This window comes from Triturus cristatus, chromosome 11 (genome assembly GCF_964204655.1).
Source record: "Triturus cristatus chromosome 11, aTriCri1.1, whole genome shotgun sequence".
Lineage (NCBI taxonomy): Eukaryota > Metazoa > Chordata > Amphibia > Caudata > Salamandridae > Triturus > Triturus cristatus.
In genome coordinates this window covers 986,634,689-986,661,179 of record NC_140594.1, presented here as the reverse complement: position 1 = coordinate 986,661,179, position 26,491 = coordinate 986,634,689, and positions in this window count along the sequence as shown.

Below are 26,491 nucleotides of genomic sequence, written 5' to 3'. Positions count from 1 at the left end.
CATCCTCCACGGGTGGATTTTCCTGCTCATGCTGCTCCAGGATGAGTGGCACTGCCTTCTCCACTGCCATGTTGTGCAGCATGCAGCACACGAGGAAGATTTTGCAGACCTTTGCCAGTGCATATGGGAGGGACCCGCCAGTCTTGTGAAGGCACCGGAATCGGCTCTTCAGGAGGCCAAACGTCCTCTCAATCACTCGCCTGGTCTGCCCGTGTGCATTGTTGTAACGGTGATCTGCAGCTGATCTTGGGTTGCGGAGAGGCGTCATCAGCCATGGCATGTTGAGATAGCCAGAGTCCCCTACATGGAAACATCATGTAAATCAGTGGGTCTGGAGATGCCGTAAGATACAAAGATACCGCAAAACACAGGACAAACAGAGTATACCCACCAACAAGACATGCTCGTTCGTTGTGCAGCCGCAGCATCATTTGTGGCACCCTGCTACGCCTCATGATGTAGGCATCGTGTGCTGACCCTGAAAAACGTGCACAGACATGGGAAATCAGCATGTTAGCAAGACACACCACAAGGGCATTTATAGAGTGGTAACATTTACGGTTGCGATAGGCGACCTCCTGTGCCTGTGGTGGTACCAAAGCCACATGTGTCCCATCAATGGACCCAATGACATGGGGCATCCCTCCCAGGGCATAGAAATCACCCTTGACACCTGAAAATGGATGAATTCATCCAGGTGCTCCAACATGGCTGCCAAAACATCATGCAGGACACTGCGGAACATCGTCTGTGACATGCCACCAACATCAGCTATGGTGAATTGAAACGTACCTGTGGTAAAAAAATGTAGGGCTGCCATCACCTTCATCTTGGGGGTCAGCGCAGTAGGATACCTGTGTTGTGGTTGGAGGTGTGGTGCCAGCTTGGCGGTCAAGTCCTCAATCAACTGTTGGGTGAATCTGTAACGGCGTATGCAGTCACGTTCCCTCATGGCACCCAAGTCTGGCATTGGTCTGGGGACAGGCGGTGCCCTGCAGAAAATTGGAAAGAATAATGAACAGTGAGAAGATAACAACATCAATGTCAATGAACTGAGCACATGCTCAACTGCTAAAACACATCTGCTAAATACAGAGTCTGGTCTGTGCAATACATTCAGGACACGTATGCCAGCCAGCTGATACTCCTACGAAAAGCCAGCTACACCCGTTGATTCTCAAGTCTACATGACATGCCCTGAAATGAGCTGTGGGCCAGTGTCAGTGAACAGCCAGAGACATCACAAGAGTGACATACATCCACATATCGGCATTTGAAAGATGTCATCTCATACAGACAGCTGACGGCAAGCTAGACGCACAGATCACATGGAATGTCAAATGTACAGATCACACACATTGTGATGAAGGGGTACACGTGAAAACAGAAAACACAGACATTGAGACGACGCAGATATGTCCTCATGTCAAAATATCATGTTCGATGCATACAGACACACGTTACGTGGAAATCCACATGTGGCATGGTGTGCGTAGATGTGTGCCATGCCCAGACACATGTTGGATGCAGCAACAGCAGATGCAGTTGACGGAACACCAACAGCAAGCTCATGGGAACACATGACACACACATGACATAGTCACATCGGTGCACGCTGGTCGTTAAATAGACAGGGGACAGTTGTGGGTGGTGGTGACTGTGCCATACCAGTGATGCTGTGCTTGATTCCGGTGCCTTCACAAGACAGGCAGGTCCCTCCCATGTACTACATGCACACATGTGCAAAGTGTGAGGGCGTGTGTACGGTCCGTTTCACTAGAGTTGTGTGGCCGAAGGAGTACGCGTGGTACAGACCGTACAAGTATGGTCCGTACCCATGTACATGTACGCACTGGTAGTACAGGTACGTGTAGGCACTGGTAGTATACGTACGTGTACGTACGGGTACGTGTACTACAAGTGCGTACCCATACGTGAAGGCACTGGTAGTCCACATACGTGTAGGCACTGGTAGTGCATGTACATGTAGGCACTGGTAGTACACGTACCCGTACATGTACTACCAGTGCGTACACATACGTGTCAAACTCACTGTGCAACTGGTGCCATAGGGGTACGTGTGAAACGCACCGTACCTGTGTGTGGATTTGAAAATTACATAGGGGACACATAAGGGACAAGTATTAGGCACTAAATGCATGCTGGTTGTCATGGATACAGAGTTTTCAGTTCAAATTTTTCCATCAGGTGTCCTGTAAAAGTCAGTTGGCCACAAAATAACAATGTTGCAAAGTGGTTGTTGACTTGACATGATGCTCAAAATTTGAACGATGCAAATGCTGTCACTGGTGTATGTGGAAAAGGATTGGAGTAAACGTAAGTTGCGAATGAATCTGACCAATCACTGTGTACTCCTCCAAATTAATGCCCCTCAGCAAGACAGATATAAGTCAGCCAGAACCCATGAGGGGGCACTTGCCTGCACAACTTTCCTGTTGACAACACTGCTGCTGTCTGTGCTTCCTCTGGCACCATGTCAAGGTCTGTGGAGAGGGCCCAGCCATTCACCCAGGAGGAGAATGAGGCATTGCTGGATGTCATCCTCCCACAGTACACCAGCCTTTATGGGAGACCAGGGGAGCAGGTGAGTGCTGACTCCACTACCTTTGACTGTGGACCTCTTTTGTGATTGTCACTTCTGGCATTGTGTCCAGGTGTGACAGACATGCAATGTTGTTTCGAGTGGGTCCCAGGGGGGGAATGGCTTATGTCTCCCATGCAGAGCATGATGTAGTTCATGTGTGCACTCCTCACTTGCATTGTGCTTACTGTGACATTCACTGCATAGTGCATGACACATTCAGCCTGGCTAATCCTTTGTGGCATTTTTTGTCTATAGTCCTGAGGTGATTCAGTGGTCTCCCTGGTGTGACAGGTGACTGTACCCACAGATGTGTGTGAGTTGAGTGGAGCTGTGGTGAGAGTGTCCAAGTGATGTGTATGCCCCCTGGACATTGATGTGTGTGAATGTTCCTTGTCATGTGGGTGAGTGTCTATGTGAAGTGTTGCACCACAGCTGCATGGAGGAGGCAACAGCTCTACCCATCTGATGTGAGAAGTAAGCTATGCTGTGCGTCTGACTTGCTGAGCTCGCCCCACACCTGTGATACCCCACAGGCAAGTGGCACATGTGCAGAGTGAGGTTTGTATCCACTGTTGCCAATGGCATGTGATTGATCTGTGCCTGTGTGTGTCTGTGTACTCTGCTGAGGTTGCGCCAGTGGTCTGGGGCATGTAACTGCTTGGAGGTGCTGTCCATCAGCCTGGTGTTGCTTGTGATGCACAGTGTGTGCCATGATCATGGAGTGTGTTGCACCCCTCATGCCACCTGTGTACTTTCAATGCCATGTAGTGCATTGGGGCTTCCACAGAGGCAAATGTACATATGACAAAGATGCTATTCCTTGGCAGCATCCTATGCCCTGTTCAACATATCAAAGATGTTCAAATGTGTGTCTCTCTGACATGGAACAGGTGTAGTGATGTTGTCTCACTTTGTCATCCTCACAGTTAACTGCCTACGAGAAGGGGGAGATCCGGAAGAGGGCTGTCAGGGCAGTGAGATCGGTGGACGGTCGCAGTCGGTGCCTAGCCCAAGTCAGAAAACGGTGGCAGGACATCCGGTGCTGAACCCGGAGGATCGCCCGGGTCCTGCTGGGGGACTCACCTCCACGCCCCCACGCCGTGTCCTGGTGGTGGTCTTCCCTGACATGGATAGACAGTTACAGGAGAGACAGCAGCAAGGAGGGGGTAGGTACATGTGTGTTTGTTGTGTGTCACCAGCTTTTGGAAGTGCTCAGTTGCCTGGATACACTGCCAGGGTTTATATGTGCAGTGCATATCCTGTTCCCCCAAGTCAACCGGTGCTGTTCTTCCTCCCTTCCCCTCCTTGACATGTGTTCCCTGGTCTGTGTGTAATCACTATTGCACATGGTCATCTAGGCTGCCAGTTAATCCAAGTGCACATTGCTTTCTGCATCATGTGTGGGGGTGGTCTGTGACATGTGTTGGTACCTTGCCTGTGCCCTGTCCTGTTCAGTCATTTGGGGGTCCATATTTGTTGGCACTGATGCTGAGTCTCAACTTAGGAGTGTGAGGTTTCAAATTAACAGACTTGCAGCATGCATGACCGATGTTGTGGCCTCAGACATGATGTGCATGAGTGGGAGATTTGCATAGTGCCGGGACGGTTGCTCATGTTACAGTCAGATCATTCCAGGACCATGGAGCAGTGTGCCCACTACAGCCCCCTGAGACACCCTTGCCTCAGAATCATGTGTGTCATCCAACACTGTGCCCATTCTCTGTGTGTTCAGCATAGGTTGGCCTCTGTGGCATTGTTCCCTGGCCTCATTTGTATTTATCTAAAGTGTGCTACATGTGTCCACTGGACAGGGTGTCAACATTTGGCTTGTGCATACTCACACTGGGCAGTGCCTGTGTGTCTATTTACAACTATCTGTTGATGGTTGTTTGTCACAAATATGTGTTGGCAGCCTCACAAGGTGATGTGGAGTACATTTGGGAATTCTTGATGCACATTTTTGTAAACCCTGATTAAGAGGTGTCACTTCTTGATCTGTCTCAATCACATTGTCTCAGGTATGGGGGGTTTGTGCGGGCGAGGCCTACATGTCCAAACCTTATGTCTCCTTGCCAGGTCTGACCTGTGTGTGATAATTGTCTGGACAGACACTCAACATGCAGTGACCCAGTGATGTTGTGCAGGCTTTAATGTTTGTGCTTTGCAGCATGTGTCAAAAGTTTAAATACATGATTCCTGCTCATCCATTTTTGGCACCAGTGTGTGGTCCAGATGCTACGTAGTTTGTTCTTTGTGTGCTGACATCTGTGTGGACATTCTTGCTTGCCATGAGGGTGTCTCCTCAGTGCAGGTGTGCATTATTCCGACACAATTGCAGGCCCATTAGCTTATGCATTGTCCTGTGTTTGGACATGTGTGCCACTCCACATGACAGGAAGTGGGTCAGATGTGTTTCCAACTGTGTCATCATGGTATGGATGGCCATGTGACAGGTGGCATGATTCAAGTTGTTAGTCAAGAAGTCTTGTACCTTGGCACTCACTACACTTGTCAACATGTCTTCATGTTTTCAATGCTCGACTTTGATGTTTTGTTATGAAGGACAATAATGTGCCTGCATGACAGATGTCTCCCAAGGAAGTGCACAAGAAACCACCTTTACACTTTCAGGGGACACGCTGGAACATTTTAAAGAAAGGCACAGTTCGAATAAGACTGTTTTTCAGATTATACATATCCATGTTCCCACAGTGTGGTGGCATTTGGGTAAGTCCTTGGTTGTTGCTGATACCAACTTACGAGTGTCAAGTCATCCAGACCGCCGTGGTGCCATGTATATGTACTTGTTGAAACCCCATTTCTTTCTAACAGTGGCTTCTTTGAATAAGGCTGGCAGCTCATACAATGACTGTGTAAATGTAGTTTTGTGTGCACCTCCTTGTGTGACTTCTTTTATACAGGCACATGTGTGTTCTGTTCACAAAGTGGCACATTCACACATTCTAAACATGTAGATTGTGTAAAGTGGTGTGATTCCCAAGGGATCACAATGTATTTCGTTTGGGTTTCCAAAGTACTTACAGGTCTCTGAGTGTGGGGACACCTTCAGCATTGAGGTCTGTTATTTAGCCTTGGGTGCACCAATACTGCTTCTTTCACAGTAAACAAGATGTGGCATGCCTTCATAGTATTGTTGTGCTCAACTGTTCCCAGACTGTTCCCAGTTGTGCTCAACTGTTCTCAGTATATTTCTAAATCAAGTTTTTGGCTGTTGTGTCCTATTTTTCCTTGTTTCCAAGTGGCATGGTGGGTCAACCAACTGGGTAGTACAGGGCTTACATATGTGCGGAGTAATATAGATGTTACTCATGATGCATTGCCTGATATGCACTGTGACTTTTGTTTGGACTCATGTGTCAGATGTATACAGGTGACTGATTATTTTCTGTATCTTCACCTTGCCCACAGCATCATCGGAGGAAACCAAGGGAGACACCTGCACGGACTTGGAGGAGGGATCCAGCACCGGTGCCACCAGTGCTGGCGAGTCTGCTGGAGCAAGTGGCACGGAGGGCGAGGGGAGTCAGGCGGAGGACCTATCTGGTGGCGACACCGACTACGACGCTGATGGGTCCGAGGCTGAACTCATCGAGGGGGCGGAGGCTGCTACAACACCTGGCAGCAGCACAACATCTGTCCCCGCCTCCTCCATTCCCATCACTGCCCTCCCAATTGCTCCGGTCCCTTCTGTCCGTGCAGGGCACCACCATGTCTCCTTCGTGCTAGGCACCGCACCCCCTGCCCCTGTCACCCCTGCTGCCCTCACTGCAGAGTCTGTGGACATTCAGTGGCAGTTGCAGGTTGGCCAGACATCGATGCTGAATGTCTTCCATGGCCACACCAGACTGCTGACACAGATGGTGTTGTTCATGGAGGGCATGTCAGCAGCGATGTCTGACCAACGGATGTTGCTGAGGTCCATGGACTCTTCACTGACGGCAGCAGTGAGTCTCCTGCAGCGCTTCGTCCCCCCCAACCCCAGCCACATCCACACTTCCCACTCCCATGCCTGTCCCATGCACACCCAGACATTCCCAAGCACGCACCCCACCAGACACAGGCAGCACACCAACACGTAAGGGCAAGCACACACCTCCTGGCACGCACACTCAGGGGGATAAAGGCACACCCACTGGGTCTGAGGCACACAGACATACATGCAGCCACAGTCTGAGTCCACATGCCTCACTACCCAGTCCCTCCAAAAGCACTCCCCTTGGCTCCCCTGCCACAAGGTCAGACAAGGAGAGCTACATGTCTGTGCTGGGCCTCAGCCCCACTGGGTCACCAGCCTGCAAACGGGCAAGGCACTCCCGGGGTAGGGGAGTTGAGTCCCCCCATGTCCACCCCCTCCCCCAGTAGCGCTGCACCCCATCCCTCCAACCCCCCCCTCCCTCCTTTGTGCCTGTGGTTTCTTCCGGTGCAGGGGATACTCTGGACGCCCTGGCAGAAGTGTGCAGCGCCGAGCTCACCTCCACCTTTGGCGCTGCCCCACCCCCTGTGGTGGAGGCGTCAGGCCCTGCACCCACCACACCTACCCTTACACCTCCTGTCCCTGCGGTGCCTGGTCCTTCCCCACATGATGCCCCCCCCCCCAGTCGACGAACCTGAGGGTTCTACTGTGCAGGCAAGCTAGGGGAGACGCGTGCCCATGTGTCCCCCCAAGGACTTCTATTCTGGACTTGCCATTGGCCTTTGTATATAGTGTTCTTGAGAAGAAAAAAATGATGCTGATTAAAGCATTTTCTTTTTACTTTGAACACTATTGCATTTCAGGTATTGATGTTGGTGCTGACGCTCCAGGAGTTGGGGTAATGTATTATGTTTCTGGCAAAGGTTCGAGTCTGATGGTCATGAGGTGGACCATGGGATCTGCGTGCCATCACAAGGTCTCTGCAAAGGATCTTTGGTCGTGTGTGTTATTTGTTTTTTGATACATTGTACCAAGGAGTGTCCCTTCCTCGTGGCACCTGACATCTTCCCTGCAGAGAGTTGCACAATTGTGCTGACCTGTGTATACATTCCCTTTGTTGGTGACGGATCCCTTCAACTATGGCCATGCCTGCTCAGCAATGTCTCCGGCTGCATCGTTTGTGCCATCCTTGCTAGTCACTGTACTTGTGTATTGAGTATGTTGCCATGCCTTCATGGAGAAATTCGCCCTTTTACGCACTATGCATGTGTGTAATCCCAGCCTAGCACACATATGGTACTTGTTCTGAAGGGTATTTGGGCACCTGACTCACAATTGTGGGCATTGTATCTGTGGGAACTCCACCCTATTCCTTCTATGAGAGACAACATCTTGGTGGCTGTCCCAGCACCTGTACATTCCTATCAGTCCTGGGATGTGCGTGACAGTGTGTGTTCCCTTTGGCTCTCTTAGTTTTGTAGGCATTGACATGACTATACAGTCTTGTGGCATGATGTCTGTGTGTGTATTGTGCTGCATCCGCCAGGGGTGGGTATGCATGTGTTAAATTTTCCTCACACCCACATGTGGTGTGTCATGCAGTGGGGGAAAGACATCCATCCTCATGGGAGTGGGACACTGCTGTCAGTGATGTGTCGTTATGGCACTATCAATATAGTCGAAAATTAGGGATGCGTACATACACCCATGGAGTTGTGGTCATCTGATAATGATGTACACAACCCCATGTCTCTGTCCACTGCTGGTATTCCTCTGCACCCACCCCTCACATGTCTCTGTCCACTGCTGGGAGTGATAGGCACCCACCCCCATGTCTCTGTCCACTTGCTGGGAGTGATAGGCACCCACCCCTCACATGTCTCTGTCCACTGCTGGGAGTGATAGGCAACCACCCCTCACATGTCTCTGTCCACTGCTGGTATTCCTCTGCACCCACCCCTCACATGTCTCTGTCCACTGCTGGGAGTGATAGGCACCCACCCCTCACATGTCTCTGTCCACTGATGGGAGTGATAGGCACCCACCCCCATGTCTCTGTCCACTGATGGGAGTGATAGGCACCCACCACTTACATGTCTCTGTCCACTGCTGGTATTCCTATGCACCCACCCCTCACATGTCTCTGTCCACTGCTGGGAGTGATAGGCACCCACCCCTCACATGTCTTTGTCCACTGCTGGGAATCCTAGGCAGCCACCCTCACATGTCTCTGTCCACTGCTGGGAGTGATAGGCACCCATCCCTCACATGTCTTTGTCCACTGCTGGGAATCCTAGGCAGCCACCCCTCACATGTCTCTGTCCACTGCTGGGAGTGATAGGCACCCACACCTCACATGTCTCTGTCCACTGCTGGTATTCCTCTGCACCCACCCCTCACATGTATCTGTCCACTGCTGGGAGTGATAGGCACCCACCCCCATGTCTCTGTCCACTTGCTGGGAGTGATAGGCACCCACCCCTCACATGTCTCTGTCCACTGCTGGGAGTGATCGGCAACCACCCCTCACATGTCTCTGTCCACTGCTGGTATTCCTCTGCACCCACCCCCCACATGTCTCTGTCCACTGCTGGGAGTGATAAGCACCCACCCCTCACATGTATCTGTCCACTGATGGGAGTGATAGGCACCCACCCCCATGTCTCTGTCCACTGATGGGAGTCATAAGCACCCACCACTTACATGTCTCTGTCCACTGCTGGTATTCCTATGCACCCACCCCTCACATGTCTCTGTCCACTGCTGGGAGTGATAGGCACCCACCCCTCACATGTCTTTGTCCACTGCTGAGAATCCTAGGCAGCCACCCTCACATGTCTCTGTCCACTGCTGGGAGTGATAGGCACCCATCCCTCACATGTCTTTGTCCACTGCTGGGAATCCTAGGCAGCCACCCCTCACGTGTCTCTGTCCACTGCTGGGAGTGATAGGCACCCACACCTCACATGTCTCTGTCCACTGCTGGTATTCCTCTGCACCCACCCCTCACATGTCTCTGTCCACTGCTGGGAGTGATAGGCACCCACCCCCATGTCTCTGTCCACTGCTGGTAGTAATAGGCACCCACCCCTCACATGTCTCTGTCCACTGCTGGGAGTGATATGCACCCACCCCTCACATGTCTCTGTCCACTGCTGGTATTCCTCTGCACCGACCCCTCACATGTCTCTGTCTGCTGCTGGGAGTGATTGGCACCCACCCCTCACATGTCTCTGTCCACTGCTTGGAGTGATAGGCACCCACTACTCACATGTCTTTGTCCACTGCTGGGAATCCTAGGCAGCCACCCCTCACATGTCTCTGTCCACTGCTGGAAGTGATAGGCACCCACACCTCACATGTCTCTGTCCACTGCTGGGAGAGATAGGCACCCACACCTCACATGTCTCTGTCCACTGCTGGGAGTGATAGGCACCCACCCCCATGTCTCTGTCCACTGATGGGAGTGATAGGCACCCACCCCTCACATGTCTCTGTCCACTGCTGGGAGTGATAGGCACCCACCCCTCACATGTCTCTGTCCACTGCTGGGAGTGATAGGCACCCACACCTCACATGTCTTTGTCCTCTGCTGGGAATCCTAGGCAGCCACCCACCCACCCACCCACCCGCACCCTTGGTGCAGTACACTTCTGTCCTGAACATACACACACCCCAATATACTGGTTATATGCTGCACCAGGCCCTAAGCCAACATTCGTGGCGTGTGTACGCCTTGTATCACAAATGTACTGGTGCCCTAGGGGTTCGGGTGATGCGGTCCGTACCCCCGCATTCATAGGGTGGGTACGGTCCGTACCACGCGTACCCCTACGTCACCACTACAATGGTGGTACAGACCGTACCCACGCTCTGAGGCCGTGGGTACGGTCCGTACCACCATTGTAGTGGTGCCGTAGCGGTACGCGTGGTACGGACCGTACCCACGCCCTCAGAGTGTGGGTATGGTCCGTACCACCATTGTAGTGGTGACGTAGGGGTACGCGTGGTACGGACCGTACCCATCTTCTGAGGGCATGGGTACGGTCCGTACCACGCATACCCCTACGTCACCACTACAATGATGGCACGGACCGTACCCACGCCCTCAGGGCGTGGGTACGGTCCGTACCATGCATACCCATACGTCACCACTACAATGGTGGCACGGACCGTACCCACGCTCTGAGGGCGTGTGTACGGTCCGTACCACGGGTACCCCTACATCACCACTACAATGGCGGTACGGACCGTACCCACGCTCTGAGGGCATGGGTACGGTCCGTACCACGCGTACCCCTATGTCATCACTACAATGGTGGTACGGACTGTACACACGCCCTCAGAGCGTTGGTACGGTCCGTACCACGCGTACCCCTACATCACCACTACAATGGAGGTACGGACTGTACCCACGCTCTGAGGGTGTGGGTACAGTCTGTACCACGCGCACCCCTACATCACCACTACAATAGTGGTTCGGACCGTACCCTCGCTCTGAGGGCGTGGGTACGGTCCATACCACGTGTACCCCTACGTCACCACTACAATGGTGGTACGGACCGTACCCACGCTCTGAGGGCGTGGGTACGGTCAGTACCATGCGTACCACTACATCACCACTAGAATGGTGGTACAGATCATACCCACGCTCTCAGAGCGTGGGTACGGTCCGTACCACGCGTACCCCTACGTCACCACTACAATGGTGGTATGGACCGTACCCACGCTCTGAGGGCGTGGGTACGGTCCGTACCACGCGTACCCCTATGTCACCACTACAATGGTGGTACGGACCGTACCCACGCCCTCAGAGTGTGGGTACGGTCCGTACCACCATTGTAGTGGTGACATAGGGGTACGCGTGGTACGGACCGTACCACGTGTACCCCTACATCACCACTATGATGGTGGTACGGACCGTACCCACGCTCTGAGGGCGTGGGTACGGTCAGTACCATGCGTACCACTACGTCACCACTACAATGGTGGTACAGATCATACCCACGCTCTCAGAGCGTGGGTACGGTCCGTACCACGCGTACCCCTACGTCACCACTACAATGGTGGTATGGACCGTACCCACGCCCTCAGAGCGTGGGTACGGTCCGTACCACCATTGTAGTGGTGACATAGGGGTACGCGTGGTACGGACCGTACCACGTGTACCCCTACGTCACCACTACAATGGTGGTACGGACCGTACCCACGCTCTGAGGGCGTGGGTACGGCCAGTACCATGCGTACCACTACGTCACCACTACAATGGTGGTACAGACCATACCCACGCTCTCAGAACGTGGGTACGGTCCGTACCACGCATACCCCTACGTCACCACTACAATGGTGGTACGGGCCATACCCACGCTCTGAGGGCGTGGGTACGGTCCGTACCACGTGTACCCCTGCGTCACCATTACAATGGTGGTACGGACCGTACGCACGCCCTCAGAGCGTGGGTACGGTCCGTACCACGCGTACCCCTACGTCACCACTACAATGGTGGTACGGACTGTACCCACGCCCTCAGAGCGTGGGTACGGTCCGTACCACACGTACCCCTACGTCATCACTACAATGGTGGTACAGACCGTACCCACGCTCTGAGGGCATGGGTACGATCCGTCCCACCATTGTAGTGGTGATGGGTACGCGTACACGTACACTTCCGTTGTTGCGGTACGCAGGGATTGGTGGACACGCCCCCCGAAGTGACCAGACCCTGGAGGTAATGGATGTCCTCCATATTGTATGTTTTAATTTGTGTAGGGGGAATGTTTCATGCCCCTCACCCCCCCTTGACCCATGGGTGTTGTTCTCACCTTCTGTAGTGTGTGCGTCGGGTTCGGTGCACCAGGTCGTAGGCTAGGAGGGCCGGGATGACACGTAGGATGGGGTCCATGGCTGTCCGTCGCGTACCGGTGCTCCTTATTCGCGTCGTACTCAATTTCCCGGGAGTTTTTGGCTGCTGTAAAAAATGAGCCGTGGGGAGTGACGTAGGCACGAATCATACTTGCTGGTCCGTAAAACTCTGCCTGACTCCGTATGGACGTCACGTATGCGATGTCCCGGATCAGAATTGTGGGTATTTTTTAGCCACACGTAGTTTTTTACGAATCGTACGGAAATGGTATTTCTGTATGAATCGTACTTGCTTGTTTGTAAGATGGATTTCCCGTGTACAAGTCGCACGGAGAATACGCTCCGTACGACCATTCGTACCCGGGTTTTACAGGATTGGAATCGGGACCTATATGTATTGTATATATATATATAATCGTAAACATTTTTTATTAATGTAATTATTTTTTATTACATGTTTTATTTACTTTATTTTACATTAGTTATTAAACATTAAAAAAATGATATTTTTAACAATGATATTTTTAATAAATATTTATTTTCTCGATATTTTTGTACTTATCATTATGTGGTTAGGACTTCGATATTCTGGACATCGATATTTTTGCTTCGATATTTTTGTACCTTGATATTCTGACTGTTGATATTCTGTCAGTGATCCCTCAAACCTATATGGTGTGTATTCAAATCCAATGTACAAATGTATCCTTAGTTGGACTCCTCCATTCCCAATGGTCGAAACGTTTCGGCCAAATTATTCAGACCTCTTCAGGACGAAGGAAGAAGAAAAAACGAAATAGTAATCATCACATAAAGCTCCCGCCAGGGGGGAATGGCAGATGGTGATCCTTTCAACAACGGAAGTCCCACATGTACAATCAATGAGTGTAATTTCTAACCTAGAGATGCTGCAAGTCTGCCTCTGGAAACCCAGCGAGGTCATTTGCTGTACCTCGATTAGCAGACCTTTGCACACACAGCTGTGGGTTAATCTTCACTCTTTTCACAATCTGGAGTGCTTGCCATGTTCAACAGGTTAGACCGGATCACCGGGCATCTGGCGGAGAAGCCTCTCATCAAACCAGAAAGTGCTAGTTGGGTAACGTGAGGGGAAGAACTCCCAACTATTCATTTCATAAAGGAGCAGTGTCATTTCAACATGAATAGATGCACTGAAAACCGGGTGTGGCAGAAAATATATTCTTCACCTCCAGGCAGGTGCTCTCTTCCACTTCATCCATATCTGTTGAGATTGCCTCTGTACCTTTAGATCAGTTGTACCAAGTCGATCCTTTCAGCTTAGCGTCCTTCCACAAGACTTTGTACACACTTGTATGGGTGCAAAAGAATGGCACTTGGATGATGCAGCAGAGCAGAGGCTAAACTCACATGATTAATTAATATTTTCCCTTTTAAAACAGTTTTTTCTAAATTAGTTCCTACACATTATTTGTGTTTATACAAGTTGTAGCCTGAGTCTGGTCACATGACTGGTTGTAGCTTACAGTTGAGCTTAGTGTATTCCTCTTAGACAGCCACACACTATATGGAGCTTAGGTGTGCCTGGATGGGCCATCACTGGCAGAAGAGGAGGGAGGAGCTGGGCACAGCCCAACTTACGCCTTAATAGGCTGTGTTGTGCCTCCACACAAAGGGTTGCATATCCCCTCTAGTTAGTCTGGAGCCAGGACAGGAAAGGAAGGATGCCTGGGGACTTCAAAGGCAAACCTCTAGAAGCTTCTACCACATTTCAAAGGAACAACTGAATATACATACTTAACCTCGCACACCAACTCTTCAGTACACTTCAGGATCTGTGGATACTCTGCCAAGAAGAAGGACTGGTGTGCTACTGAAGGTCTGCCACTCTGGTGGATTGTACTCTTCTGGATTCCTGCTTTGCTGTGCTGACCTGATGCCTGCTGCCCTCCTGCCTGGGTGGGAAGGACTGGACCTGCATCTCTTGAATCCCAGAAACCAGAGGGACTCCAAGGGCTAAGTGACTGGACTTCTGATCTGAAGCCTCAGGGACATAACAGGCTTCCAGTAAGCTTGCATCTGCACCAGGACTCTGCTCTCTGTGAGTCTACCCTGCTAAGTGGTGGCACTCCAGTCCTGGACCCTTAGAAGTGTGCTTAAGGTGCTTTGCCGCTTCAGTGGATCATCAGACCTGAAATCTTCCCTCTGCTGTGTGCCACAACCCTAATAGGAACTGACACATCTCCGCTGCTATGTGGATTGGACCAGTTGCAAAAACTTGCATCGCTGTCGCAGCCCACATCACCTTTGGAATTGCTGCTGCATTATGCATCCTCAGTTCAGGCTCTCCCATCTCTCATCGACAGCAGTCTTATTGATGCCACTGAACTCTGCATCGCAATCTCGCTGCTCCTCAGAACCGATGCATGTACCCGACTGCGTGTGTCATGCCCAACTCTGGACTTAAAATGGCAACCCCTTTTCGACAGTTTCGTTGATGTTGGTGCAACAGGACCTTGCACCACCGCCTCGTCACATCTTGGAACTGATGCATTGCTTCAGCTGCATGACACATCTTCGACGCGGATCCGTAGAACTCTCCGCAAACCAGCATTTAAAGTACTCTGTTCAGCTGATCTAACTGGGTCCCTGTTGCCGGCCCTCTATCCATCTCAGTTGGCTGGAATTTGTGACTTTGGTCTGGTGCAACCAGATATCGACACCTTCTGGAAATTTCTTCTCTAAAAACTTTAAAATGCTATGTCTCCTGTTCCACTAATAGGATTGTGGTCATTTTGGTCTTGTTTTATATATCAAAGACAACCAAGTCGTTGTAAGATAAGAAGGAAGCTATCATCACAGCTCAGTACTAAAAGCACTTTAGCGGTAAAAAGGAAACGTTTCACTTCACTTTTTGCCTCAATCAAACTAGCATTGTCAAGCATTTTAATTCATCAGTTGTTTTAAATTGTCAGTTAGTTTTAAATTCATCAGTGTTGTTAAATCACCAGCTCATTTTAAAAGGTCTCAGCTCTTAATTGTTAACCTTGTTAAAAATGACAAGTTTTAATCATCTATGGTACATATAGCATAAAACATTGAGCGCAGTGGAAGAGGTAGTGTTAACCCTCTCTACCATAGAGTGCACTCGATCAGGATATACGCAGGTTAGCGTCTAGTACACTGAAACCAATTAACCATCACCTTCAATGAAGGACAGCCAGCGAGAGCGCAGCGGACGCTCGCAGTGGGTGTGCCGCTGGCACGTGCAGTGGGCACGCCACGGGCACGCCAAAGGCAAGCCCATCTGCGCCCGTCTGCACCCGAACAAGCCCAGGGGCCATGGACCCGGTACCATCGATCAACCGTACCTACACTAGATCTGACCTACTTAGTTTCAATATACCCAGAGAAGCAGGCTATGACAAGGGCTGGAGAAGGTCTGCCATCATTGCAACCTGAAGTGGGAGCCACTTTACACACCAGACTCAAGTAATAATTCTTGCCACAAAGGAGATACAGACATGGAATTTAGGCCTGATTAATTTCCGCTCCCTTCCCAAGCATAAAAAGGAAATCCGCATGCTACTAGAGGACACTAACTTAGATGTTTTGTTTGTCACAGAGACCTAGCTTAAAGACCACTCCTCCTAGTTATGGCCATGCCTCCAGAGTACAAAATCCTCAAACTGGACAGGACCCGGCAGGGAGGAGGGGGACTGGCCATTTTAGTTAAAAATGAGTCCAAGTGTAACAGCGACCCCTTCTCCATTAAGGGATGCGAATGCCGCTAATACTCAATAGCATTAGCTCCCACATACACTCTATCTGGGTTCCTTTTATACAGACCCCCAGGCCCTCACAGCAATTTCCTAGAGGATCTGCACAAAACTCTAGCTCACTCACTCCTAAATAAATCATGTATCACTATATTAGGCGATATAAACCTACACATGGATGATCAAAACATCCCCAGTGTAAAAAGACTCCTATCAGATTTAGAAAGCCTGCAACATACACAACTGGTAACAACCACCAAGCATGAGAAGAGCCACATCTTAGATGTAGTGATCTCCAATGACTCTAACATTAAAATGGCCCCTCCAGTTCTGGTTCCCTGGTCAGACCACCATTTTATTCCTTTTAACATAGAAATGGCAGACAGAAAGCAGGGGAAAGAACTCACCAAAACAGAAACTGTGAAAAGGCGATGGACCAAGCTCAATTCAGAAACTTGGGGAAACATTCTAACAAGCACAGCTTCACCTAACAACAATGAACCAGAAGGGGCAGAAGAAGCTTATTCCAGATGGGAAGAATGGATCAGCCAGTCGCTGGATAAAGTTGCCCCCAAAGTTCCATCCATATCAAAAATTAGGTCCAAGATGGTTGGATGATATAACCCCCAACTATTAGAGCTAAAGAAATATTGCAAAAAAAATGGAAAGGGATTGGAGAAAAAACTATGGCGCACAACTGAAAATCAAGTATAAAAAGGCCATAAGAATTTACCACGACAGTATAAAAGTTACCCAGGCTAAGTATTTCGAAGAACAAATCAGCCTGGCCCAAAACTCCTCAAAGGAACTGTTTGAGGTAGTTAAGGTGCTGACCACCCCCAACCAGAACCTCCACCCGTAGAGACGTCAGAGGAAAGGTGTAATGAGTTAGCCTCCTTCTTTCTCTCAAAAGTTACCAACATAACAGCTCCTTCGAAGCAAATAGGGACACCACAGCAAGGGGGGAGGAGGATCAGGAGCAAACCCTTCTGCCAAAACTCCTCACCACTTTCCAGCTAATAGAAGCAAAGGAAACAGAATCCCTACTGGATAAAGTGAAGTCTAGCTCACCTCTAGATTCAGCTCTGCCCCACATTCTTAAAACAGTTAAATCTGCCATACTTCCCTCCCTGATCAACATCATGAACCTGTCTCTACAGACGGGCATTGTTCCAGCTGCATGGAAACACGCTATCATTAAACCCCTGCTAATAAAAGGCCAACGCAGACCCATCGCAATTAGCTAATTACCGCCCCATTTCCCTGATGCCTGTTGTGGGTAAGCTAGTAAAAAACACGTCAATAGGTCAATGGCGGAGTTTCTAGAAACGAACCAATGCCTTCACCAAACCCAGATGGGGTTTTCGTGCACAACATAGCACAGAATCAGCCCTGGTGGTGGTAGTAGAGGAACTTAGGGCATCACTAGATCAGGGGAAATCAGCGGCCTTACTCCTCCTGGACCTAAGCGCGGCCTTTGATACCGTTGACCACCACATTTTACGAAGGAGACTCGCAGCCATCGGGGTGCAGGGAACCACGCTCAAGTGGCTAGCATCATTTCTGGAGGAGCGAATATTCCAAGTATTAGAGAACACCACCATTTCTAAAACCATGTAAATTAAGCTGTGGGGTACCACAAGGCTCCTCTCTAAGCCTAACACTATTTAATGTATATATGGAGCCACTAGCGGAGATTGTCCAAGAATTCGATATCTTTATGACATCATATGCAGACGATACTCAACTGGTGATCTCCCTGGACCCAAAAAACAGTAGGGACTCCAAGAGATTAGCTCCCTGCATGGAAAGAGTCAAGGAATGGATGACAAAATGCTACCTAAAATTAAACGGAGATAAAACCAAGCTAATAGTCCTTGGGAATAAACAAATCCCCAGGCCTCCCATAAGCTGACCAAAATGTTTAGGTAGCCCTCCGGTACCCAAAGAAATCATCAAGAATCTGGGCTTCTGGCTAGACGAGGACCTCTCCATGGCGACATAAGCCAAGAAAGTCGCAGCAACATGCTTTGGACTACTAAGAAATCTCCGAAAGATCTTAGACCAAATCCCCATGAAGTATAGGAAGAGGGTACTCCACTCTCTAGTCACATCACAACTGAATTATGGTAACGTTATATTCCTGGAATCACCAAAAATCGTAACTGACAGACTACAAGTGGTCCAGAACGCGACAGCGAGCCTGCTGTGCAAGTTCCCCACATGGGAGTCAGTGAAATCACACTGAAAAGGTCTACACTGGCTCCCCGTAGAGGCTAGATTGAAATTCAAGGGGCTGATTATGAAGCACAGAGCCCTACATAACAGGGGCCCGAGAAAATAAAGAGTCTGGTATTACCTTACACTCCAAACAGGTACCTGAGATCAAGCTCAGAAGGGCTCCTAAAACCTACCAGGGCCAAAAGGGAGAGATGGGCAGGAAGGTCCTTCTCCCACCAAGCTCCCAAACTCTGTAACTCTCTGCCTTGCGAAGTTCGAATGCTAGATAAAGAACTGCAGTTCTGCAAAGCAAATAAAACCTCGCTGTTCAAATAACACTTTTAAGCTCCCCTTGTTTTATTCAACTAGGTGTCTCTTAGTACTGGGAAGCCCTATGGCAGCTACGCCCTCAACAAATCCATAATAATAATAAGATTGCCCTATTTTTCCAATATTGTTGTATGCACCTTTTGCGGTGTGCCGTCGCTGTTCTACTGTTCTACTGTTTAAAGTGTTGCACAAATACTTACACAAGCCTAACTGTTCTGGACTAAGCTACCAGTGGATTGAGCATAGGTTAATTTGGGGTTTGCTTTTGTTGTTGTTGCTGGTCTAGCTCTCACGCCATTTCATCCAGCAACCCAATTTCTTACAATCCTGCACTTTACTATGCACAAATATTTGCATGATTAATTCTGATGATGTAATGTTTACTTGTTAACATGTTGTGCGTGCCATATGATATGTCCTATTGATGTTGCACAGTCCATACACAGGCAGTCTAGGTCCATTGTGTAAAGTGTGGAAGCATTATAAGCTTCTGGTGTATATGAATGAGGGTATGCATCCTTGACCTTTGCTAAAAGGAGTATTCTACAATTATATGCATGATTTTCTCGCAGCTCCATGATATATTAGTCAAATAAATATTGGTAATGCCTGTTAAAATGGATACACAAAAGCTCAAGCCATTATTTGAAGCCTGGGATAGGAGCTGTATAAGTGTAGTGAGAGAGTAAGTAACAGTCCAGTGGGGTGTTGAATGAGTTGGTTAGTGATACTCATAATTGTTATATGGCCGTTAGGGACATTCTCGACAATGCTAAGTTAGCATGAGCTTTTCTGCCATGATGCTGCTTTTGCGCACGTTACTACATGACTTTATTTTGCACAACTCTGTTTATGCCTTTCACATGAGAACTGTCTGCTTTTCGCATTCTGCCAGCCCCTGGAGTTTAGTCTAAACATGATGTGCAAGGTCGATAAACAATGCCCCTTGTTATTCTGTTCCGGTCAGTCCCTAGCACCTAGAAAAAACATGCTAAACACAGCTGCACTGCTGGAGAGCTCGTTCTTTGATATTATGGATATGCATGTTGTTCACACACACTTGGAGAGAGACCTTTCCATAGAGAAGAGCTATGCTGTACCTATGATGTAAACCTTTCATCTAGGATTTAAGGTATGGGGTATTCTGATAAAGCCAAGCGATCGTCCTTTATATAATAAACCTCAACTTACCAAGGGTAGGCTGGTTAGGCCTTATAGTCCTTTTTCCACTGTCTGTATATAATGACATCCCCTTTTATATTCTATGGGATTGTAACATTGCTAACTGTGCTAGGTTTATGCATTTTGGTGCTGGTAGTGACTTGTATACTGCATTATAGAGCACAATAGATAAAATAATCATTTTTAACTATTACAGTGACTCTGTCAAACATTATTGTGGACAAGTATGAGTGAGTGAGTGAAAGGGTATGTCTTGCTCCCGCGATTCCTGAGAGAGTCGGGAGTGTTGTGTTCTGGTTTGTATAATCATTTGTAGCTTCATGATTATGTAGGAGAATGAATGAGACACTATGGCTAGTCGTTTTGGGATTTTGGGTACTAAGGTGGTAGGAAGGTGCAACCCCTATACACCGAGGTCCTGTTTTCCTGTGCATAGTTCTGTGTATGTGCAGAATCCTTGATAATCATCATCAAATGTCAAGAAAAACCTTATTGTTTCTTGGTCTCTCCCTTCAACCCAATGGGATAAATCAATTGAAGTTGCTGGCCTGCATCTATCACGTGTGTTTTTTAGGTCCCGATTATTGTTTATCTAATCCATAGTCAACACCACATGATGGTTGTTCAAGAACTTACACTTCAATGGATGCCTATATGTTAGGGGATCATGGACCTGAGTTTGCCAGTGACTGCAGCTTGGTTGGGATATTCTTTGTAAATGTTGTGTGCCCGGTTGCAGAAGTACCTGACACATGGCAACATCAAAGTGTGTGCTGTATATATGTTATCAAACATGTTTCTATAACTAACATTACTGGTATAGTCATGTGAGTAGCATGAATACAGCAAATCAACATGTAATGTGCCATACTACTTGCAAGTTGGTGTGGCTAAACCTTGGCAAACATTTTGATGTGAGTACTTATGACACAATTGAGATGGTAGAGTATGTATGTATTTGGCATGTTGACATTATATTGTTTTGCAAATTCATATTTTGAAATATTGCAGGTTTATATCTATTTTTACTCTTACATCTGTGTAGCTAATATGGCTGCTGTGCAATGCAACATATTTACATTAAGAAAGACACATTTCGAAAATTGATCCAGAAACCTGCCCATGGCGTATGACGGTTGGGAAGACTATACGAGGAAAGGAAATTGGCTGGAACTTAGGCTTCTTTTGTGCACATACAACAGGCTACAACATCTACAGGAGGGGCTATCCATTATGTTAGCAGGAAGAAGACATTCAAGCATGCAAGCACAGGAGTCAGTACCAAGGGAAAGATAGCAGGTCAGTCAAAGAAAAATATGTAGCTGGTCCTCCACCGTGTGATTTCCAAGCAGCAAAAAAAGTCTGGAGATGCTGGATTAAAAAATTGACAAATGGAACAGACTTTTCATGTAGAACAATAGGCTACTTTACTGCTACCACGAGGCACTGTTCTTAACAAATTTAGTTTGACTATAGACTCTCCTGCAGCATTTCCCCCTTACCTTTTTAATATTTTGTGTGTATGTCTTAATATTATTTTAGTTAGTTGTGGTATGTATTGGTTTTAGTAATTTGTTAATATTAGGTTCGGTAATTAGGATGTAGCGATAAGTTTTACATTTAGGGTAAGTAAGTTGATGGGAGAGGACTAATGTTATATATTTTGAATAAAAATTAAAATACAACAAAAAATATTAAGAATACAAGGTTGAAATTGATATATATATAGTTAGAACCTGGGGGTCTATTAGGATGGCGGGCGGAAAAGTACCCCGAACGCCATGGAAGCGGAAAACAACCGCCCGCCGGCACCGTGGAAAAACTGGCGGTCAAATTAGGATCAACCGCCAAAAAACACCGACCGCGGAGGAACGGGGCCAAGAAAAAACACCCGTTGTAGGCGGAGATGGCCAAAATCCGTCCGCGGTGGTCGGATCCGCAGCAGAAAAATCACCAACCCGCCGCAAGTTTAGCGGAGACACCGCATAGGAAATTAGGATACCTTCTACGGTCCCGCGGTACGTACCGCTGTCTCCGACCGCCGCAGTCACACAATGGGCTGAATGGGAGAGCCAGCGGAAGAGCTGCAGCATAGCCACCGCTGCGGACGCATCGTAACAAATATGGAGGACAAAGCAAAAAATCTACAACAAGGCCAAAACGTAAACACAGCAAACTAGCCATGGCCTCCAAATACACAAAACACACCCCACTGACACAACCACATGGCAAACGAGAAATATACAAATCCTAGGACAACACACCAGACAGCAATACCCCAATTGGACACACCCACATAGCCGAGTATAAAAACAGCCCCTTCCCTGACCACAATCCTTTTCAATACTCCATGAGAGAAGGGACACCCCCCCAGCTGAAAGGAGAGGTAAAGAATACAACATCAATAGCCACATCACACACAGCACCACCACCACTTCCACACCTGCACAACTAACCCCCCTGCACAACACACACCATACACATCACAACCACACCCACCACTCACACTCCTGCACCCACAACCACTTTGCACACCACACACCATGGCCACACAGAAAATGCCCAAATTCACAGAGAGTGAGTTGACAGTCATAATAGATGAGATATTCAGAGTGGAACCACAGCTTTTTGGTAGCCTGGTCCAACAGACAGCATTAGCCACAAGGACACAAATGTGGGCAAGGATAGTCCAAAGGGTCAATGCAGTAGGGACCACCCCAAGATCCAAAAAGGAGATCATGAAGCTGTAGCATGTTCTGAAGAGGGTTGTTAAGGAGAGGAGGAGCAAGAACCATGAGCTGGCTCAGAGGACTGGCGGTGGCCCTCCCAATCCACAAAAACCATTCACACCATGGGAGGAGAAGGTGCTTGCCATACTGCATCCAGAGAGTCTCACAGGAGTATCCGGGGGAGTGGAGGCTGGTAAGTATAAACAAATGACTACCACCACTCTGTTATGTACTGTCTCGCACAACTACAAAGCTGACGTCAGCGCGCACTGCTGGATGTGGAGCGCGCACAACGCAACCAGGACGTCCCGCAGGAGAGAGGCAAAGGCGCCGCAGCTTTAAGAAGCGGGCAGCGCAAAAAGCAGACACTTTTGCACTGGTGCCGGAGAGGAGTCGCGAAGAGTGCAGGTAAGGGGGCTTGTGGGCTTGTGGGGGCTTGTGGGCTTGTGGGGGCTTGGGGGCTTGTGGGGGCTGGAGGGCTTGTGGGCTTGTGGAGGCTTGGGAGGGCTTGGGGGCTTGTGGGGGCTGGAGGGCTTGTGGGCTTGTGGCGGCTTGGGGGGGCTTGGAGCGGCTTGTGGTGGCTTGGGGGGCTCGGGGGCGTGTGGCTGCAGAGCGCGGGGCTGATTATGGCCTTTTGTTTACGTATTGATGGTAATCACAGCCCGTGAAGGGGCTCTGATTACCATCAATACTTAAACAAAAGGCCACAATCGTCCCCGCGCTTTACTAACAGTAGAGTAAAGTACACGCTGTGTTTTTAAACTGGCTCTACTCTTTTGTTAGTAAAGCGCGGTGCTGGGACGATTGTGGCCTCTTGTTTAAGTATTGATGGTAATCACAGCCCGTGAAGGGGCTCTGATTACCATCAATACTTAAACAAAAGGCCACAATCGTCCCCGCACCGCGCTTTACTAACAAAGAGTAAAGCCAGTTTAAAAACACAGCGTGTACTTTCAGAAAGTACACGCTGTATTTTGAAACTGGCTCTACTCTTTTTGTTAGTAAAGCGCGGTGCGGGGACTATTTCAGGCATGAACTTTGGGCTGAACTTTGGGGCTATAGTTCGAGCCTCGAGGTCGCGTCCACATCCTGTGATTGTGGGCAAATTACTTACTCTCCCTGTGCCTGAATATGTAATGTAAAGACGGTGCTCATTTAAAGCGCTCCAATACCTTCGGGTCGAGTTTGCGCTATCTAAAAGATGCAAAAAAAAAAGCAGTGGGACAGTAACAGAAAGTAAGTGGGGGCAGAGGGGTAGACGGAAAAATGGGGAGGTATAGGGCCGGTTTCAATTATCTAATGTAGCACAGAGGGTTTATATGCCTGCTGCAAAGAACGCATACCATGTATTTTACAAAAACAGTATTTTATGTGCATAGGTCAGTTGGTTACTGCTTTTGTCACATAGATTCTTTTGTTACTCTGCAGCTCATAAGAGACAATCATATTCTAGCACAGTGACCTATAAACTGTCATCAAAGATCTGCTTACACATTGCATGGTACAAATTAGTAACTTATGTTTGTCCCTGTCTGTCATTATCCTGATGCTGCTAAAGGGGTTTATTTGGGTGGAAATACATTTTTATTGCTAAAGTCAATGCTAACCACTGTGTTATGTTCCGAATCCTGAATTTGTGCTTTTCCAGACAAGCACTCTTTAAAAAAACCTACCAGTATGAATGACATGTGACTCCTACACCTTGTAGTCCCCTTTGTATGTAGCATTTTCTCTACACTGATTTAAACACATGCTTCATTGTCTCTGTGTGTGTGCTGTAAAGTGCTCTGACATCCTACAATGGTATGAGACAGTGGTTCCCAAACTGGGGTCCACGGACCCCCAGGGGTCCGTGACACATTCCCAGGGGGGTCCGCAGGCAGCAGTTTCAAAAGTAATGCAAAGTTACTTGTATAAACAGCAGTTTTTGGGCAGCAATAAAAGGGTCAAGATAACTCCAGTGATTAATGTACCTGCTGCAGAGAGATAGGGGGTTTGTCCAGTGGCAGCTTTGAGTCATCTCAGGAAGCCCAGATGGTTAATATGCCTGCTGCAAAAAATGTCTACCACACATTAAAAAAAAACCCAGTATTTTGTTTTGTGCATAGCTCAGTCAGTTCCTGCTTTTGCTACAGAGACTCTTTTGTTATTATGCAGTTCACAAGTTCCAATTGCATTTAGCACAGTGAGCTATGAACTGACATCAAAGAGCGGCAAGCAAACTGCATGGTACAAGTTAGTAAGTTATGCTTTTTCCCAGTCTTTCATTAACCCGATGCTGCTAAAAAGGTTTGTTTGGGTAGAAATAAATCATTATTAAAGTCAATGCTAACCCCTGTGTTATGTTCTGAATCCTGAGTTTGTGCTCTCCAGACCAGTATGGATGACTTGTGACTCCTACACCTTGTAGTCCCCTTTGCCTTATGTAACATTTTCTAGTCACTGATTTACAGACGTATGATTCATTGTCTCTGTATGTGTGTGATGTAAAGTGCCTTGACACCCTACAGTGGTATGAAAGGTGCTATAAAACAAATTAAATACATGTGAGAGTGGGGCTTTGGCGAGATGAGAGGCACTGTTGGAGGGTAGTAGTGAGGGAATCAATGAAGATTGACAAAAGATTGTTGTATGCTGGTGCATAGTAAGGTCATTATTTCAATTCAATATATAGTGACAAATGTGTTGTAAAATGCACAATTTCCCCCAAAATTTTCTTGGAGGAGAGGCCTCCAATGCCCCCTTTGTAGTGGTCAGACTCGCTTGCTGCACTTGGTGCGCACTGTATAGGGACTAGTCTGCCAACATTTGCCAGAGCAGCTTTAAGTTTCCAGTCCAGCCTTGGCAGGATCAGGAGCCCCAGGCTGTGAAATAAAACCAAACAATGGAAAGTTATTCGCGAGATGCAGCACCAACCTTCCCATTAGGATTTTTCTATTTTTGCAAATATTTTAATATAAAAATACTAAAATCTTTAGTAATTTAAGTCTAGTCTTTGTTTGATGCACACACGTGTGTGTTTTTTTTTTCTTCTTCGAATTAGTTTTAATGTTTGACATTTAAATCATACAAATTATCTGGGGGTCCCCGGCTGCCAGTAGTGACTCAATGGGGGTCCTCAGGAGTGAAAAGTTTGGGAACCACTGGTATGGGAGATGCTATAAAACAAATGAAATACATGTGACAGAGGAATGAGAGGCACCGTTGAAGGGTGATATTAAGGGAATCCCCAATTTGGAAACTGCCCTTAAGACACTTATTGTGGCACTGTATGTGTGAAAATGCACCATCTTTTCACTTTTTAAAGTAAACGTTCTGAGTGACATTTGGCGTGGTCTGGTTCCTGGCGCACATAGCCATGGTTGCAGCGCACAGAGACCCTCCACTGCCGCACACAGAGGAAAGAAATTAGAGGGAACATTGCTCACAGCATCTGCAAAATGAAGCTCTCCACTCACCCCACCCAGAAGCATGTGTCAGCCATTACATTACCCTCATCAAACTTACAAGTAGGCAGACATCTTCCCTGGGAGGGTGTTTGGGGGTGGGAGGCCTGTACCACTACTTCCACCAGGCCCCCTGTCCCACAACTCAGCAGGATGGAGCCCCCAACCCACACAGAAGCAGTTGGAAGCCACTGCAGTACACCAAACAAACTTACAGATGGGTGGCCATCTTCACAATGAGGGTGTTTGTTGGTGGGAGGCCTCTACCACCACTATCACCATGCCCCCTGTCCCACACAGAAGCAGGATGGAGCCCTCCCCTCCACCCCACCCAGAAGCAGTTGGAAGCCATTGCAGTACACCAAACAAACTTACAGGTAGGTAGCCATCTTCACAAGAGGGTGTTTGTGGTTGGGAGGCTTGTA